Here is a 16,068-nt window from a genome sequence, read left to right as displayed (position 1 = left end):
AAATTGTGAGGTCAAAGGAAGCTTTACTTGTGTTTCCAGAAGCCACATCCAGGGGCAAGCCTTGGCCCCGGGGCCGGCGACATCTCCAGCCCCAGGGCTCTGAGTTGCCAAAGACTGAGGGGAGGGCTCTGGGGGGCTCCCGCTCCGCACCCAGCACATGGGAAGAGGTTCCCCGCGACTGACTGCAGTGGAAGGCGGGAGGGCTCAGGGTGAACCCAGGCAAGGCTCCTGGGCTGTCAAGACAATCCTGACTTTTCCTTTACGGCAGCGGGGTCAGGGAGAAGGAGGCGCCCACGGCTGTGCTCCGGGGTGAATACCGCAGCCCCCCCAGGCACCTGTATCCATAACCAGGAAAGCACCGTCTGGCAGGTGTTGGGGATGGAGTTCTCTCCGGTTAGAGAACCGGTGGGTCCGCTGGTTTGGCCCAGGAGGAAACGGGGAAACAGAGGGAAAAGGAAACCAGGAGATACTCCCCATGGCACAGCCCAGCTCTCCTCCCAGGATGAAGATTCCAGACTCCTGCTGCCACCCAGACTCAGGCAGTTTCCTCGGTGAGCCCACTGGTGTCTCCCGGCTCGGGTCCAAGCCGCGGGAAGGGGAGGGCCCCTTGGCGCTTTGTCCTTCAGCAGCATTGTTCCACCGGAAGCCGGGACACCCATGGAGCTGTCTGAGGGCGAGGTGGGAGCATCTCCTCTTTCCAAAGGAGGGGAAGCGGAATGTGGGGGGGTTAGCACACCCCCAAGGACACACACGGCTGCTGAGAAGGCCACGGGCACCCCCTGCCCATTCCTAGCCCCTGTATGAACGGCCCACTGAGCCAGAAGGCCCCGAATACTAGAGAACGCTGATGTCAGAGGGACAGACCAGGCAGGAACCGTGACATAGAAAGTTACCAGTCGTGACCCAGAGAAACCCCAAATGCCGTGGGAACCGGAGCTAGCTCATGGTTTTAACTCGAGTTAAAAAAATACGGCAGGTGTTTCAAAGGCCGGGTTGACCAACTAACCTGATTTGCTGGGGATTCTCCGGGTTTTCGCACTGAAAACCCCTTATACGGGGTAGCCACGTGTCCTAGGAGGCGGTAAGTCCTTACCACAATTTGGAGGGCTTGACACCACCGAGGGGCATTCTCTCCCTGTTTTGGGGACCAGAGGTCTGAAACCGAGACGTCAGAAACTTTGGTTCTTTCTGGAAACCCATAGAGAGATCCTGTCCTTGCTTCTCGCAGCTGCTGGCAGTTGTCCTGTGGCCCTTGGCGCATCCCTTGACCTACAGACATATCCCAGTCTCTGTCCCTATCCTCACGTGACCTTTCTCCCTGTGCCTGTCTCAGATCTTTCTCAGAGAACGACGGCTGTCATTGCAGTTGGGGTGGCCCTAAATCTGGGGGGATCCCACCTTGAGATCCTGGCCATAAGTACATCTGCAAAGACCCTTTCTCCAAATAAGATTAAATTCACAGGTCCCAAGGGTTAGAACTTGGAAATACGTGGGACACAAGTAAACCCACTCCAGCAGAAGAAAAACCGGGATGGAATCAGTCCCAGAGACACCGGGATGACGGCCACCTGTACCCCCCTGCCACCTCCGCTACTGAGGGGGGACCTTCCGCAGGAGGCAGAGGCGGGGCACCCCAATCCACTCCTGTACTCACCTCAGGGAATGGACACCTCGCCATCATTGCTGGGCGAGGCCTGTGTGGCCAGTTCCTGGGCAAAAGACCCTCTTCCCTGGGGTAGAGAGAGATAGAAGAAAGCCTCTCCATCTGCCTGCAAGCGTCTGGTAGCCTCTCTGTTGGGATGGAAGGCCTGTGACCCCACACGTGTGGCTTCTCTTCTCTCCGTCCTACTCTCTGACATTTCTTCACTACATCCCACTCTTGGCCTCTGCTCTACGACTCAGGCTGTTTTGGGAGCAGACACATAATAATGGCATCTCATACCTGCCGGGGGCCCAGACCCACACCTGCCAGACACCCAGAGTCCGCAGGCAGCGCCCCTCCTTCCTGGGGGTGTCTATCCAGAGGCCGGGAGCTGGGTAGGTCCCCACGTCCAGAACAGCAGACGGGGGTTGGAAAGAGAGAAAGCAGGCGCACGCAGGAGCCTCGTGGGGAACTAGCCCCCGGTGACCTGTCTTCCATGGGTCTCAAGGGATGACAACAACCACAGCTTCAGAATTATCCCACCGCTCGGTCTCACCACCCCGAGCTCATGACCTGGGCCAGGATCCAGAGCCAGACGCTTCACGGACTGAGTCACCCAGGCGCCCCAGAAATATCCTGCTCTCGGAACTGCAGCTCCGATGCAAAGGAACACGAGTGGACGCTGAGCGGAGGAAGCCAGGCACCCGGCCCCACACTGTGTGGCTGCATTTACAGGACACATCCAGAATGGACGCAGAAAGTAGACCAGGGGCTGTCAGGGCTGGCGGGCGAGGAGGGACAGCTCCTGGGCACAGAGTTTACAGATTCAGCCTTTTGTCCATCTGATTTCTTTTTATTTTTGCGTTGGAGTAAGGAGCGCAACTTTATTATTTTTCCCCTAAAGGATTATCAATTAATCTAACACGTCTTATGGGCGATCCCTTCCCTCCACCGATCCCAACATCACTACCCTCGGAGGGTCAGAACCCTCCGTGTGAGCCTCCCGGGGCTGCCGTAGCCAAGTACTGCAAACAACGGGACATTAGTCCCTCGAGGTTCTGGACACCAGGACCCTGAAATCAAGGCATCGGCGGGGCCACGTGCCCTCTGAAGGCTCTAGGGGAGGACCCTTCCCTGCCTCTTCTGCTCCTGGTGGCTGCCGGTGTCTCCAAAGGTGACACCTGGCAGAGTGTGACATCACAACCAGGACAATGTCCCTACAAACCACAGACCTTGGATACGGATCTCTCCGCTTCTGCTAATTTTCCGCTTTTAGGGGTACAGTTTCCACACAATAAAACACACCCATTTATGGTTAGTTTTATTGGTTTGGGGAAAGGTACGCAGCTGTGCGACCACCGCCATAATTAAGGTTTAGATATCGAAGATGAGGAGGAGGAGCCCAGACTGGCGGGTCCCCGGGCCTCTCACAAACACCTTCTGTAGGTTTCCATCATGGAAGCAAGACACATTCATGGAGCGAGACACTGTTGTTTTAAGTAAGCAGAAGTTGGACGAGCGTGTTTCCAGACTTTTGTGTACATAGATCTAGTTCACAAACATGGAATCGTTTGGGGTACATAGTTTCAAAATCTGTTTTTTTTTAGAACTTAACATATCTGTCCACCCATGACAAGAAAAAAAATCGGGACACCCAGGGGGGCTCAGTCAGTGAAGTGTTGCCTTCGGCTCAGGCCATGATCCCCGGGTCCTTGGATCCTGTCCTGTGCTGGGCTCCCTCCTCAGTGGAGCGCCTGCTTCTCCCTCTCCCTCTGCCCCTCCCCACTGCTCATACTCTCTCTAGCAAAAATAAATAAAACCTTTAAAAAAGGGGATAAAAAAGTTTTATAACTTTCTTTACAGTGATAAGGCATTCTGTCGCAAGGCCCGTCCCACAAGAAAGGCCAAAGAAACCCCTGGGACAGAGAGACAGGACGCCAGGACCCCAACCCCAGTGCACTTTGGGGAGCATCCTGCCAGAAAGCCCCCGTGCCCTCTGGCAGTCAGCCAGCACCCCACCTGTGGCTCAGGTCACGGATCTGCTTCCTGTCTGTAAGTTTTGCCTTTTCTAGATTTCGTAGAAATGGAAGCACATAGCTATCACGCTGCGTCTGGCTTCTTTGGCGGAGCAGAGCCCTCTGAGAGGGACCCCCGCCGTTGCCGTCACCAGCCATCCCTTCCCTCCCATCCCGAGCCAACATCTCCGTCATCTCTGCGGCTGTCCCAAAACTTGTTTATCCGTTTACCTCCTTGACGGGCGTCTGGGCTGATTCCGCTCTGGGGCCATCAGGAGGGACGCTGTCCTGAGCGTTCGGGGACAGTTTTGGGCAGACGTCTATCTCCAGTTCTCTCCGGTAGGTACCTGGGGGATTTCAGGGTCATATGGTAAGTGTTCGTGTCGCTTTTAAGCGACTGCTGACCTGATCCCCAACCTGATTCCCGGTGGCGTGTGGGGCTCCCTCCTCCCCCAAATTGTCACAGCACGTGGTGGCACCGTCTTCTGGCCCCGGCCGCTTCACCGCGTGCGGCCTAATCTCACGTCGGCCTTGACGCGGAGCGTCTCTTGGGCTCCACGTAGGACGGAACATCCCTGCGTCTGCGTTTGCGATGTGTCCGCTGGGTCTTTCTCCGCACCGCCCCCCCACACCCTCCTGTCCTGTTGCATCGTGACCAGAGAAGGGGGCCCACAGGGTGTCCATGTGGGGACTTTGATACTGTTTCTGGCCTAGAACGTCGGCGAGTTTTACAAACGTTCAACGGGAAGTTGAAACGAAAACACGGTCTCACGTTGACGGAGGGGACAGAAACTCAGCTCGAACGGAGCTGAGCCACCAAGGGGACGTCCCAACCAAGAAGGCTCCAGGTGCGTCTCGATACTCTGGGCTTGTCCTGGGTTTCTGCGGGTTTCTCTGTATCTTGCTCTCCTCTTCTTACCCTGCTTCTCTCCGTGTGCTGTCTTGGCGACTCGTAGTAGACACGCGTGTCCAGTCGGGGCAGGGACGCATGACGGACAAGCCTCTGATTTAGCGGAGGAAGCAGGACTCGGAGGAAGCAAGACTCTCCTGCATGGTCCTCGGGCAAATGCCCAGGGGAGGGCCCAGACGCACCCCCTCCCCCAACACACAGGACCCCACAGAGAGGGGAAGGGGAGGGTCACATCCCAGGGGAGATGGGCGCTCTCCCCAGAACCAGACAGAGTGAGGCAGCTGAACACACACACCTCTTGCAAGACGCACCTCAGAGCATCGCGAGCGACAGGCTCCGGTCCTGGGAGGCCTGATGCCTTCCCGCGCTCTGCGATTTCTCAGAAAAGCATGCTCACGTCCCCACTGTCCTAACGGGTGCTCTGTGCTGCATCTTTCCTGTATGAAAATTCACGAATAGGAACCCTGGGAGGGGTTGTAACTTTGAGCTGCAAAAACTTCCTTTCTCCTGTTTCATGATTTTTGTGGATGATGCTTTTTTTTTTAAATTTTATTTATTTATGATAGAGAGATAGCAAGAGAGGGGACACAAGCATAGGGGAGCTGGAGAGGGAGAAGCAGGCTCTCAGTCGAGCAGGGAGCCTGATGCGGAGCTCAATCCCAGGACCCCAGGACCATGACCTGAACCAAAGACTGACGCTTCACCAGCTGAACCACCCAGGCACCCCCCTAATTACTCTTCTGATGTAATGTTACACATGGTTTCCACCATGTCGTAGCAAAGACCTTCCAGAACTTGAATCATAAGGATTGCACTGAATGTGCTTGCATGAACACAGCGTACTTGATTGAAGTCGGGTGCCCACGGAGGAACGCTGAGCTGTTTCCGATGCAGGGGCCAGCTCTGCTGCGGGGAACACGCTGGTACACAAATACATCTTTCTGTGCCTCTCCGGCTCTGTTTTATTTCCTCCAGATATTCCTCACGTGTGGAATTGCCTGATAAAAGAGGTGGAGTGGTTAAAGGACCTGGGACGGCTCCAGCCAACTGCTTTCCAGAAACGCGGAACCCACTTGTACTCCCACGCACCTGCACGGGTGCTGGCTCCCCACACGCCCTCCCACCCCTTACCAGTGCCTTCACAGCGGATTTTTAATTTAATTGGCAACACGAGGTTTTAAAATGACAACGATGCTCTATCTGGGGATAAGTGTGCCCCATGCCTACCTTCAAACTACTCATTTCTAGGGATAAGGCTGGGGTCCCAGTTCTGTGCCCAGTGTTGCTGCCAATGTTGCGATCCCACTGTTGGGGGTTTACACCCTGCTGGCGAGGAATTCAAACCAAGAAACAATTAAAGAACAACACGCAAATTAACTCAACGAAGAAACCCACGTTCACTCGCAGGAAGTGATCAAGCTGGAAAGGCGGGAACGAGCCTGTTGAAGAGAGAAGGGGAGGGTACAGGCATGGCAGGGAGGTCAGGGTAGGACAGAGGAATTCTCTCCATGAGGCAATTTGGCAACTCATGTCAGTCATAAAAATGCTTGGGTGTTTTACTGAGATTTTCACAACAAAATGAGTGATAAATTTTGATCAAAAGGAATCATGCTGATGAAGCCACAAGGAAGGCTGCTGCACACGGACCCCTGCTGCGTAGTGAGCCCTGGTCCATACTGTCCCCTGGCGCATACTGTCCCCTACTGCATAGTGACCCCTGGTCCATACTGACCCCTGGTGCCTGCTGACCCCTGATGCCTACTGACTCCTGGCACATACTGTTCCCTACTTCATACTGACCCCTGGTCCATACCTGTCCCCTGGTGCATACTGTTCCCTGGTGCATATTGACTCCTGATACATACTGTCCTACTGCATACGGACCCCTGGTGCACAATGACTTCTGGCACACACTGAGCCCTGGTGCCTACTGACCCCTGGTGCATACTGTCCCCTACTGCATACTGGTCCCCTGGTCCATACTGTCCCCTACTGTATACTGACACCCTGGTCCATACTGTCCCCTGGTGCATACTGTCCCCTACTGCATACTGACCCCCTGGTGCATACTATCCCCTACTGCATACTGACCCCCTGGTGCATACTGTCCCCTACTACATACTGGTCTCCTGGTCCATATTGTCCCCTACTGCATACTGACCCCTGGTCCATACTGTCCCCTACTGCATACTGACACCCTGGTCCATACTGTCCCCTGGTGCATAATGACCCCTGATACATACTGTCCTACTGCATACTGACCCCTGGTGCACACTGACTTCTGGCACACACTGAGCCCTGGTGCCTACCGACCCCTGGTGCATACTGTCCCCTACTGCATACTGTTCCCTACTGCATACTGACCCCTTGCACACACTGACCCCTGGTGCCTACTGTCTCCTGGAGCATACTGTCCCCTGGTGCATACTGTCCCCTACTGCATACCGTCCCCTACTGTATACTGATCCCTGGTGCAAACTGACCCTGGTGCATACTGTCTCCTGGTACACACTGTCCCCTGATACAAACTGCACCTACCATCTTTTTGCAAAGCCAACGGTAGTACAGAAGCTCCCGTACTATTGTCACAGCCTTGGGACCCAGGACCCTGGGTCATCTCCTGCCCATGAGGATAATGTGTGTTCAAGTACGGTGGCATTTTCAGAGGTCAGCAGCAATCTGCTGTCCCCTCTCTTCCAGGTAAGGGACCCGGGCTCAGTCCCAGCACTATCCCATTGGCTTCAAGTCTCCCCTGCCTCAGCCCTGTCATATCCCAGTCCCTCCCTGGCTGTCTTCACATTTGAGTAGCAGGCAGAGCCTTCTGCATTCATCCTACAAGTGTTGAAGATTCCGCTGTGCGCCCTCCCCCCCCACCCCGTCCCTATCTGCAGGGGGCCCCTGAGCGAACCAGCCGGGCCACACTGCCTGGCCTCTCGGTCTTCACTAGTCAACACCGCACCACGCTGGTTCCATATTTACTGCAAATCCTCACCGGGGACTGTGAGTCCTCCTACCGCGTTCTTTTTTGAGATTGTGTTGATGACTCAGATTCCTTGGTATTTCCCCACAAAGTTTAGAATGAGCTTGTATGTCCTTTTTTTTTTTAAGTGTGCGAAGATTATGAATGGGATTGTGTTACATCCTTAGATCGATTTGGAGGGAATCGGCGTCTTAAAAATAGCAAATCTTCCAATCCACAAACAGAATCTTCTTTATCTAAATCTTTAATTCCTCTCAGCAATAAAGAAATCAGAATATACTGAGGGGAGACCAGGACCTGAATACTTTTATTATAGAAAATGTTTATAAAATTTAAGTTTAAAAAACTTGATTAAATGTTATCAAAGCTCAAAGCAAGCCAAGAACTTAAATACTAAGTAACCCAGGAAACTGCACTTTGTGTAAATGTATACACCCACAAGGGGGTGCCTGGGTGGCACTGCCTTCAGCTCAGGTCCTGACCCCGGGGTCCTGGGATTGAGCCCCCCATCGGGCTCCCTGCTCAGCGGGGAGTCTGCTTCTCCCTCTGCCTCTGCTACTCCCCATGCTTGTGCTCTCTCTTGCTTGCTCTCTCTCTCTCAAATAAATAAATAAAATCTTTTTAAAAATAATAAAACATCGCACACAGTTCACAAGGTCAAAAATGGATCATTAAAACACTCTTCACTGCCAGCAAAAGACAGCAACGGCTCTCAGCATCCTGGGTACCCTCGGAGAAAAGGTGCATACACCCATGAACACACCAATCCCTTTTGGCTGCACAACAGAAGTAAAACCATATATTATTTGTAGAGGGTCGAGTAGTGGCCCCCAGAAAGACGTGACCAAGTTCTAGTCCCTGGGACCTGTGGTGTGACCTTATTGGGAAACAGGGTCTTTGCAGACGTGACTGAGTAAAGGATCCAAGACGAGATCCTCCTGGGATGAGGCTCAGCCCTAAACCCAATGACTGGCGTCTTTAATAAGGCTGAGGGGAGGGAGGTCCGAGACACAAGGATGGAGAGGAGCGGGGGGACCCAGGGGAGAAGGCCCTGTGAAGATGGACGCAGAGAGTGGGACAGTTCCCTGTGAGGCCAGGAATGGCCGGTGTCCTCCTGCGGATGCTGGAAGAAGCAGGAAGGCTTCCCCCCTCGAGCCTCTGAAAGAAGCCGGCCCTGCCGACACCCTGATTTCAAAGTAGTAGCCTCCACAACTGCAAGAAAAACAACTTCTGTTGTTTAAGCCCCCACGCTTGTGATGATTGGGCATTGTGGCCCTGGGAAACTCAAGCAATGTCGTTCCACACTTAGGGTTTATTTTTTCCCACAGTGTAACATGCCACCTTGGAGATCTTATGTGTCCACTCGGCTAGGCTATCAGTTCCACACGCTCAATCAAACACGAATGGAGGTGTTTCTGTGAAGGTATTTTGCAGATGTGACTCACATCCACAACTGGTTGACTTGAGGTCAGGGAGATTGCTCCGGATAACCCCGGTGGGCCTGACCTAATCAGTTGAAAGACCTTAAGAACAGAGCTGAGGTTTTAGAGGAAGATGGCAGTCTGCCCATGGACAGCGGCTTCAGTACCCAGAGGTCCAGCCCGCCCTTCCGGACAGCCTGTCCTGGGACTTCCAACCTGTCCAGGAGGCGCCCTGGTGACGGTGTAAACCAACTCCTTGCAGGAAATCCCTTTAGGGATTTCTGGTCTTGGGGAGGAACCTAGATAAAATCGAGGGTCCTCATCTATGCTTTCTGTGCTCACATTTCCCTGCCATCATCAAAGAAATGCTCTGGCATCATCTATGGCTCGGGTCACCACTGGTCCCACTCCTGGGGGCTGGCAGGGGCAGCACTGCTCTGTCCTCCTGCGGCAAGACTACCTAAATATATATTTGCTGTGTGAGTGGCTCCAACCCTGCAGTCGCCTTGCAAATTCCTATGTGGTGGCCTCCTCACGACACGGCAGGTCCCAAGCCACCTGCTGAAGCTCTGAGGACACAGCTATGCTATTCTGGGGCACAAGTTCTCCCGTCAGCAGTGTTCATGCAGGACGGGAGCCTCTGAGAAGCGGTAACCCCAGGAAGCAGCCTGCCCTAAACGCCGAGGACCCGGAAGTGGTGACACAGAGAGCAGCCCGCTCGTGTCTGGAGCCAGGACAGGGAAAATACCAGCGCTCAGCCCCAGGGGGACTATCCCATCAAAATATCCCAAAGACCATGACCACCACGGTCAGCGCCCGGAGCTATTCCTGTGTACTCGCGGGAACCCAGCCAGGACGGGCCAAAAGGGGCCGGGGCCGAGGACCACCTGCGTTCTGTGGGTTCAATGACGAGCCTTCTCACAGCCATCCCGGACCTTCGGGGCGGGCCTGTGTCTCTCAAGGCCCGCGGTGCAGAGAAACTTGGGATCTGAAGCAGGGCCACTCGCTGCAGCAGGGGCGGGACACCCACCAGGGCCGCTCACCAGCTGTCCGTCAGCGTCTAGTTCAACAAGCCACGATACACCCAACCACGGAACCACGGAGAAGGTCAAAGGGACAAGGCGGGTCTATCGGTTTGATGGGACGTAACCCCTCAGGGCACCTCATTAGGAGAAACAAAGCAGCGTAGAGAACACTGTGAGGGGCTCTCCCGTGTGCAGGACCAAGGGGAAACCATGGGAGGGCAGGAGGGGAGGAAACGCTCTGGGCATCCTTGCGGGGCAGGGTGGGGGGGCACCGAATGCCCCCAGGAGGAAATCTAGGAATTTTCTAGATTGCTTCCAAAATGGAGAACCAGGTTGTTGAGGACCGGATGGAGGGAGGTTTCTCCGTCTGTATCTGCTGAACTTCAGGATTTGGCACCCCTGGGCCCGCCCCACTCTCCTCGCTTGGTTGGCAGCCACGAAGGCCGTGGCTGCAGGGGTGGGGGGCAGAGCTCAGAGGCAGCTGCGAGGCTGGGGAGGTGCGCTGGCCAGGCGCTGTCCTTCACTAGCGGGAGCCCAGGTTCACACCAGCGAACCCGGACACGCCTTTGGTCCTCTGAGACCCTCTGGGCTCACTTGCTAAGTGGAATTTCTACAGTGCCTTCAGGTTCAAACACTCCTGACACCGAATGCAATTCTTCTAGTTTTCACTGAGTTTTTCACCAGCAAGAAGCAGAGAAAGGGGCTTTAAAAAAAATAATGTATCCTTTGGGAGCCCCTGGGTGGCTCAGTTGGTTGAGTGTCTGCCTTCTGCTCAGGTCATGATCCCAGGGTCTTGGGATCGAGCTCCGCATGGGGCTCCCTGCTCAATGAGCCTGCTTCTCCCTCTCCCTCTGCCTGCCACTCCCCTGCTTGTTCTCTCTCTCTCTGTCAAATAAATAAATAAAATCTTTAAAAAAAATGTGTCCTTTTTGGCACCTGGGTGGCTCAGTCAGTTAAGCATCTGCCTTTGGCTCAGATCACGATCCCAGGGTCCTTGGGGGTCTGCTTCTCCCTCTCCCCTTCCACTCACGCTCACTCGTGCGATCTCTCAAATGAATAAATAAAATGCTTTAAAACATCAGAATAACATACAAATTAAAAGTAATTGTGTCCTTTGGACATATCTTCATATTCTTTTATCAAAAAACAGCAGGACTGATCGGTTGAGTGACCAACTCTTGGTTTCGGCTCAGGTCAGGATCTCAGGGTCGTGGGATGGAGCCCCGTGTCGGGCTCCCTGCTCAGTGGGAGTCTGCTCGAGGTTTCTCTCTCCCTCTCCCTCTGTCCCTCCCCCGGTCATGTGTGCACAGTCTCTCTCCTGCTCTCTCTCAAATAAATAAATAAATAAATAAATAAATATCATTTTTTTAAAGGATTTTATTCATTTATTTGACAGAGAGAGAGCACAAGCAGGGGGAGCAGCAGGCAGAAAGAGTGAGAAGCAGGTTCCCCGCTGAGCAGGGAGCCCGACATGGGGCTCAATCCCAGGACCCTGGGATCACGACCCCAGCCAGAGGCAGACACCGATGAGCCACCCAGGTGCCCCTAAATATCATCTCTTAAAAAAAAAAAGCAGCAGGGTTTTAAAAGGCAGTGGAAATCTCTTGTTTTGTGTGAACTAAATGACATCTCTTTGGTTTGGGTTCTTTCAGACAAAAGGTGTCCCAACGAACAACGGCATGGAGATGGGACGTGTGTTTGACTCAGAGGGGGATTTGCAGCCCAGGTCTCGGACCCCCGTTCCCCGAGCCCGTGGCTGTATCGGTGGAGCTCAAAGGACTGATAGAGGACGCTTGAGATCACCTCCAGCAGCCAGGAAGAACAATTAGCAAACTCGTCAATGGGCTTTCGCTTGCCGTTCTGAAACCCCAAACTAATTAATGGCTTCCGAGTAGTCACCCCAGATTCTAGAACTTCGTTAAGTGTAAGTCATTTTTAAATTTGTGAAAATAATGCGTTTCGCACCGGAAAAAAACTGTGCTCATAAAATCGTTTTACGTTTGAACAATTCTGCAAAAAAAAGCAGATGTGGGACGTGCGACAGACGCGATTGATCTGTGTTAGGAAACCACAGAAACCCAAGCGTTGAGCACGTTCGGGTGAACTTACAGCTCCCAGGTCTGCCGTTACGTCCCAGAGTGCAGGGACAGACTCAAGCCCATCGATCTGGGGCAGGAGCGTAAATCAGAGCAGACCCTCGGGGACTGCTGGGCAATTCCGAACAAAAACAGCAGATCCCCGTGCCCTTTGATGCACAGTCTAGGCTTGCCATTGCAGACGTGCCGGCGCCCTGCACGGGCAAACATAAAGGCGTTCATCACCGCACTGACCCTAACGGGGAGATGCTGGAATTGCGGACTGATTTGATTGCAAAATTAATAAACGGCACCGTTTAAGATAAAAGCCTTCTGCAACGGGAGCTCTCCCACGGGGGGCTGTGGTGTGGTCTCTAAGGCAACCTCGTAAAGGGGTTGGTTAACTGTCTCCTTCTCACTGCTTGTGACAGTGTTCATTAGTGTCCCCTGCCCCAAGCATCCGAGGCGGGGAGGTCCGGTTTGTGCGGGGCTCCTTCCACACCTGGCCTGGCCGTCCCCACCATGCCCCTGTGGAAAGGACAGGACCGGTTCCAGGGGCAGATCTGAAGCCATCTAGGAGTCCTTTCCTTCCCATGTGGAAGGAGGGCTGGGACAGGCTGCCCTAGGCAAGACACGTTTTCAACAACAGAGCTGCGGGTCTCCTGGGTCTCTGGGCTGGGGTCAGTATTTGCGAGGTGTGCCCAGAGAATCCTTAGACAAACTGAGGAATTGGGGACTTCCACGGGCGCCCTAGCCGTGCTTATTTTCACTTGGGTTCTGACACCTAAACACTGTCTCACGCATACGCAGTACTTATCCTCTGCGCCCACGAAGTCAGAGTCCCGTGACACGGCTCGCCAGTACGCCACACCTCGGTCTTGCCCACGCGAGGGGACCCGGGGGCGGGGGCCAAATCATCACGTTACATGTTAAAGATGCTGCAATGTATTGCTGCGGGCCCTGAGCCCCCTCCACGCAAACTGCCCAGTGGACACGGCGACGGGTCCTCCTTTCACAGCCAACCCTGACTGTAGTCAGCACCCAGGCTCTGTGGGAACCAAGAGGTGCCCTGAAGCTGCTTTGTAAGGCACGACTCCTGGTGCTTAGTTTTTGCGGTCCAGTGGGGCAGAGCACGGGATGCTGGCTTCATCTCAAGCCTTGACTTCCTTCCCATCAGGAGCGACCCCGCCATTCCTTGCTCCCAACCCAGCTTCTCGGTTCACCAACACTGCTGCTCCCGTCTGAGCGACGTCTCAGACACCAGTGAGCTCATGCTCGCCCTCGGCTCTGCCACTTGCATGGAGAGAAAAGGGCATTCAACAAAGGATTTGATCTGAAGGCACACCTATACGCCTGTGTGTCTAGTGTCCTTCTGTACAGGCTGCAGACACCCTCGTGTGCAGGAAAACCTACACGGGAGTAGAAGCAAACTGCACGTGCCTCAGCATTCATTCAGGTACCGGCGCTACTTCTGCCCGCAGTGGGATCACAGGCTACCCCCCCGCATCCCTGTGGGCCTGGACCGTCCACGTACATGACCTCCAACTACAGGTGACGATGACATCTCTGTTACTTGAAATTAAATACAATTAAAAATTCAATTCCTGGGGTACCTGGGTGGCTCAGTGGGTTAAAGCCTCTGCCTTCGGCTCAGGTCATGATCTCAGGGTCCTGGGATTGAGCCCGCCTCAGGCTCTCTGCTCGGCGGGGAACCTGCTTCCTCTTCTCTCTCTCTGCCTGCCTCTCTGCCTACTTGTGATCTCTGTCTGTCAAATAAATAAATAAAATCTTTAAAAAAAATTCAATTCCTCCGTAGCACTGGCCACATGTCCCATGCTCACGGAGTAGCTACAGGTGGCTGATGGCGGAGGAGGGGACGAGGGCAGGTACCAGCCACGCCCATCATCCCGGAAAGGTCTCTCTGGACCTCGCAGCTACGGACCACAGATTCCGTCTGATCCTGCCGGGACGACAGCAAATGCTGAGTAAGTCTTTGTTGGATGAGTAAGAAAATGAGTTCAAACTTGTCTTAGTAATTCTTAAATGGGACCGTCAAAACGGAAGACAGAATCTGCTATGGCCCAAACCCATATTTTGACGTAATCAGATTCACTGAAATTATTTCGAAACTCCCTTCTTCTGTTTTGTCTTTAATGGGACACTTCACAAATTTTGGATCAACCCTCACCCTATTTATCTGCTCCTTTAATTCTAGTCAAAGTCGGTCATATCGTTGTCTCCAAGTAAATTATCTGAACGCTATTTTTACCCAAACTGGGTGTTTGAAGTTGAATGGATGAGATATGTGTTAAACTTTCCAGGAAATTGATTCTTGTTTCATAAGTTAGGATCAAATTCTAGACAAACTTATTTCTAAGGGCAAGAAAGAATTCCCCCTTTTAAGCTTCCTTTCCCTAAAAATCATCATCATCACCATCATCATCAAGTATCCCAGGGAACCATGGGTCACCAAGAGGAAACCAGAAACTTCCAGGACAAAACCCTCACACCCCAGACAAATTCCGCAAGGAAACCTGAGTGAAAACTGATCCAGCTGTTTTTAGGATTACAATAAATACACCTTTGTCTTCAACTCCACAATTTACTGCCTAGTTCCAGAAGACAAGGTTACGGAAAGAGCTGGAGATTAGAAGCGACTCTCTGCACCCCAGGATCGCAGGTGTCATCCCAAAACGAGGGTTCTGGGCTGGGGCCCCTCCAGAGTGAGCCATCATTTGCACCCCCACGGGAGTCCTCCCCTCCTTCCTTCCTTCTTCCGAAGCAGAATCTAAGTTTGCAAATGTTACCCAAAGTCTCTCCAGGATATCAAATGAATGTAGCATATTTAGCCAAATAAAGTGCAAAACATGCCAGAAATTGAAAGATGGGCTTCCGCAGTTCCCAATTTTTACAGCAGGCGTTTCCGTTAAACAACAAAAACAGCAACAGAAAGTACATTTCTTCTGCAGAATCTTTATGAATATGGCTCTAACGAGCAAAAGTTCCTTTTAGACATTCTCCTGCAACAAAACACGACTTTCTGACCCGCCCTGCAGAGAGAGCACGGTGCGGCTCCGTTCAAGGCAGAACAAAACCACAAAATGGATTTTCATGGGGTTAAACTGTCTCGATGCGGGAAGACTTAGGGCTGGCGCGGGGCTCCCCTACCGCGAGTCTGACTCGGTCTGATTCAGGACCCAGGTGACTGAAGGGGCAGCACGGACCTCAGCAGAGGGGAAGAAACGGCAGCCTGCCCACGACCCCCCCGGGCTGCAGGCCACCCTCGAGTGCACGAGGTCTCCCCCGGGGCGCGTGCAGTCGCGCCCAGGACACGGCCCCGAATCCCAGCGGGCCGACTGGAGACCCGGTCCTAGGTTAGAACCACGTCCTCAAGCCTCGCCCCCGCCCCACACTCCGTCCCCCAGAACCGAGGCAGAAAGCAGGGAAGGGCGCAGTTGCTTCTCCCTGCCCGCCCCGAGTCTTGGGGGCCGGGCTCCACCCCTGCAGCCGCAAGAAGGAACCCGGGCAGCTCGCCTCCGCCGGGCGCCTCGTCCCTCTCGCCTTCGGGGCAAACAAGCCAGACCGCCCCCCGCCCCAGCACGGAGTCTCCCGGCCCGTGGGGCTCCCGCGCAAAGCAAGAGACGTCTGCCCCACACCGAGGGACCCCGCGCGGAATGGGAGAGGCCGGGAGGGGCCCCGCAGCAGCGCCCCTCGGAGGCCGGGGCAGGAAGCGGCCCACTTCCCCCCTTCGGGCCTGAACAATGGCCCTTTGCCCGGAAAGCGAAGCTCGGAGAAGGGCGGGCGCCCCGGGGAGCGGGCCGGGGGCGGGCGAGCGGCCCCCGTCCCAGGCCCCCCGGCGCCCATTCCAGCCCGCGAGAGACCCGCCGGCGCCCGAGACCCGGCCCAGCCCCCGCGCGCGCGGGACCCCAGCGCAGCGCGCCAGGCCGTGCCCGCCGCGAACAATGCGCGCCCCGCCCCGCGCCCGCCCCCGCGCGCCCAT

Source organism: Lontra canadensis, unplaced genomic scaffold (genome assembly GCF_010015895.1).
Source record: "Lontra canadensis isolate GAN:19392208 unplaced genomic scaffold, GSC_riverotter_1.0 scaffold41, whole genome shotgun sequence".
Lineage (NCBI taxonomy): Eukaryota > Metazoa > Chordata > Mammalia > Carnivora > Mustelidae > Lontra > Lontra canadensis.
The sequence above is the reverse complement of the archived record's forward strand: the minus strand, read 5'-3'. Positions refer to the sequence as shown.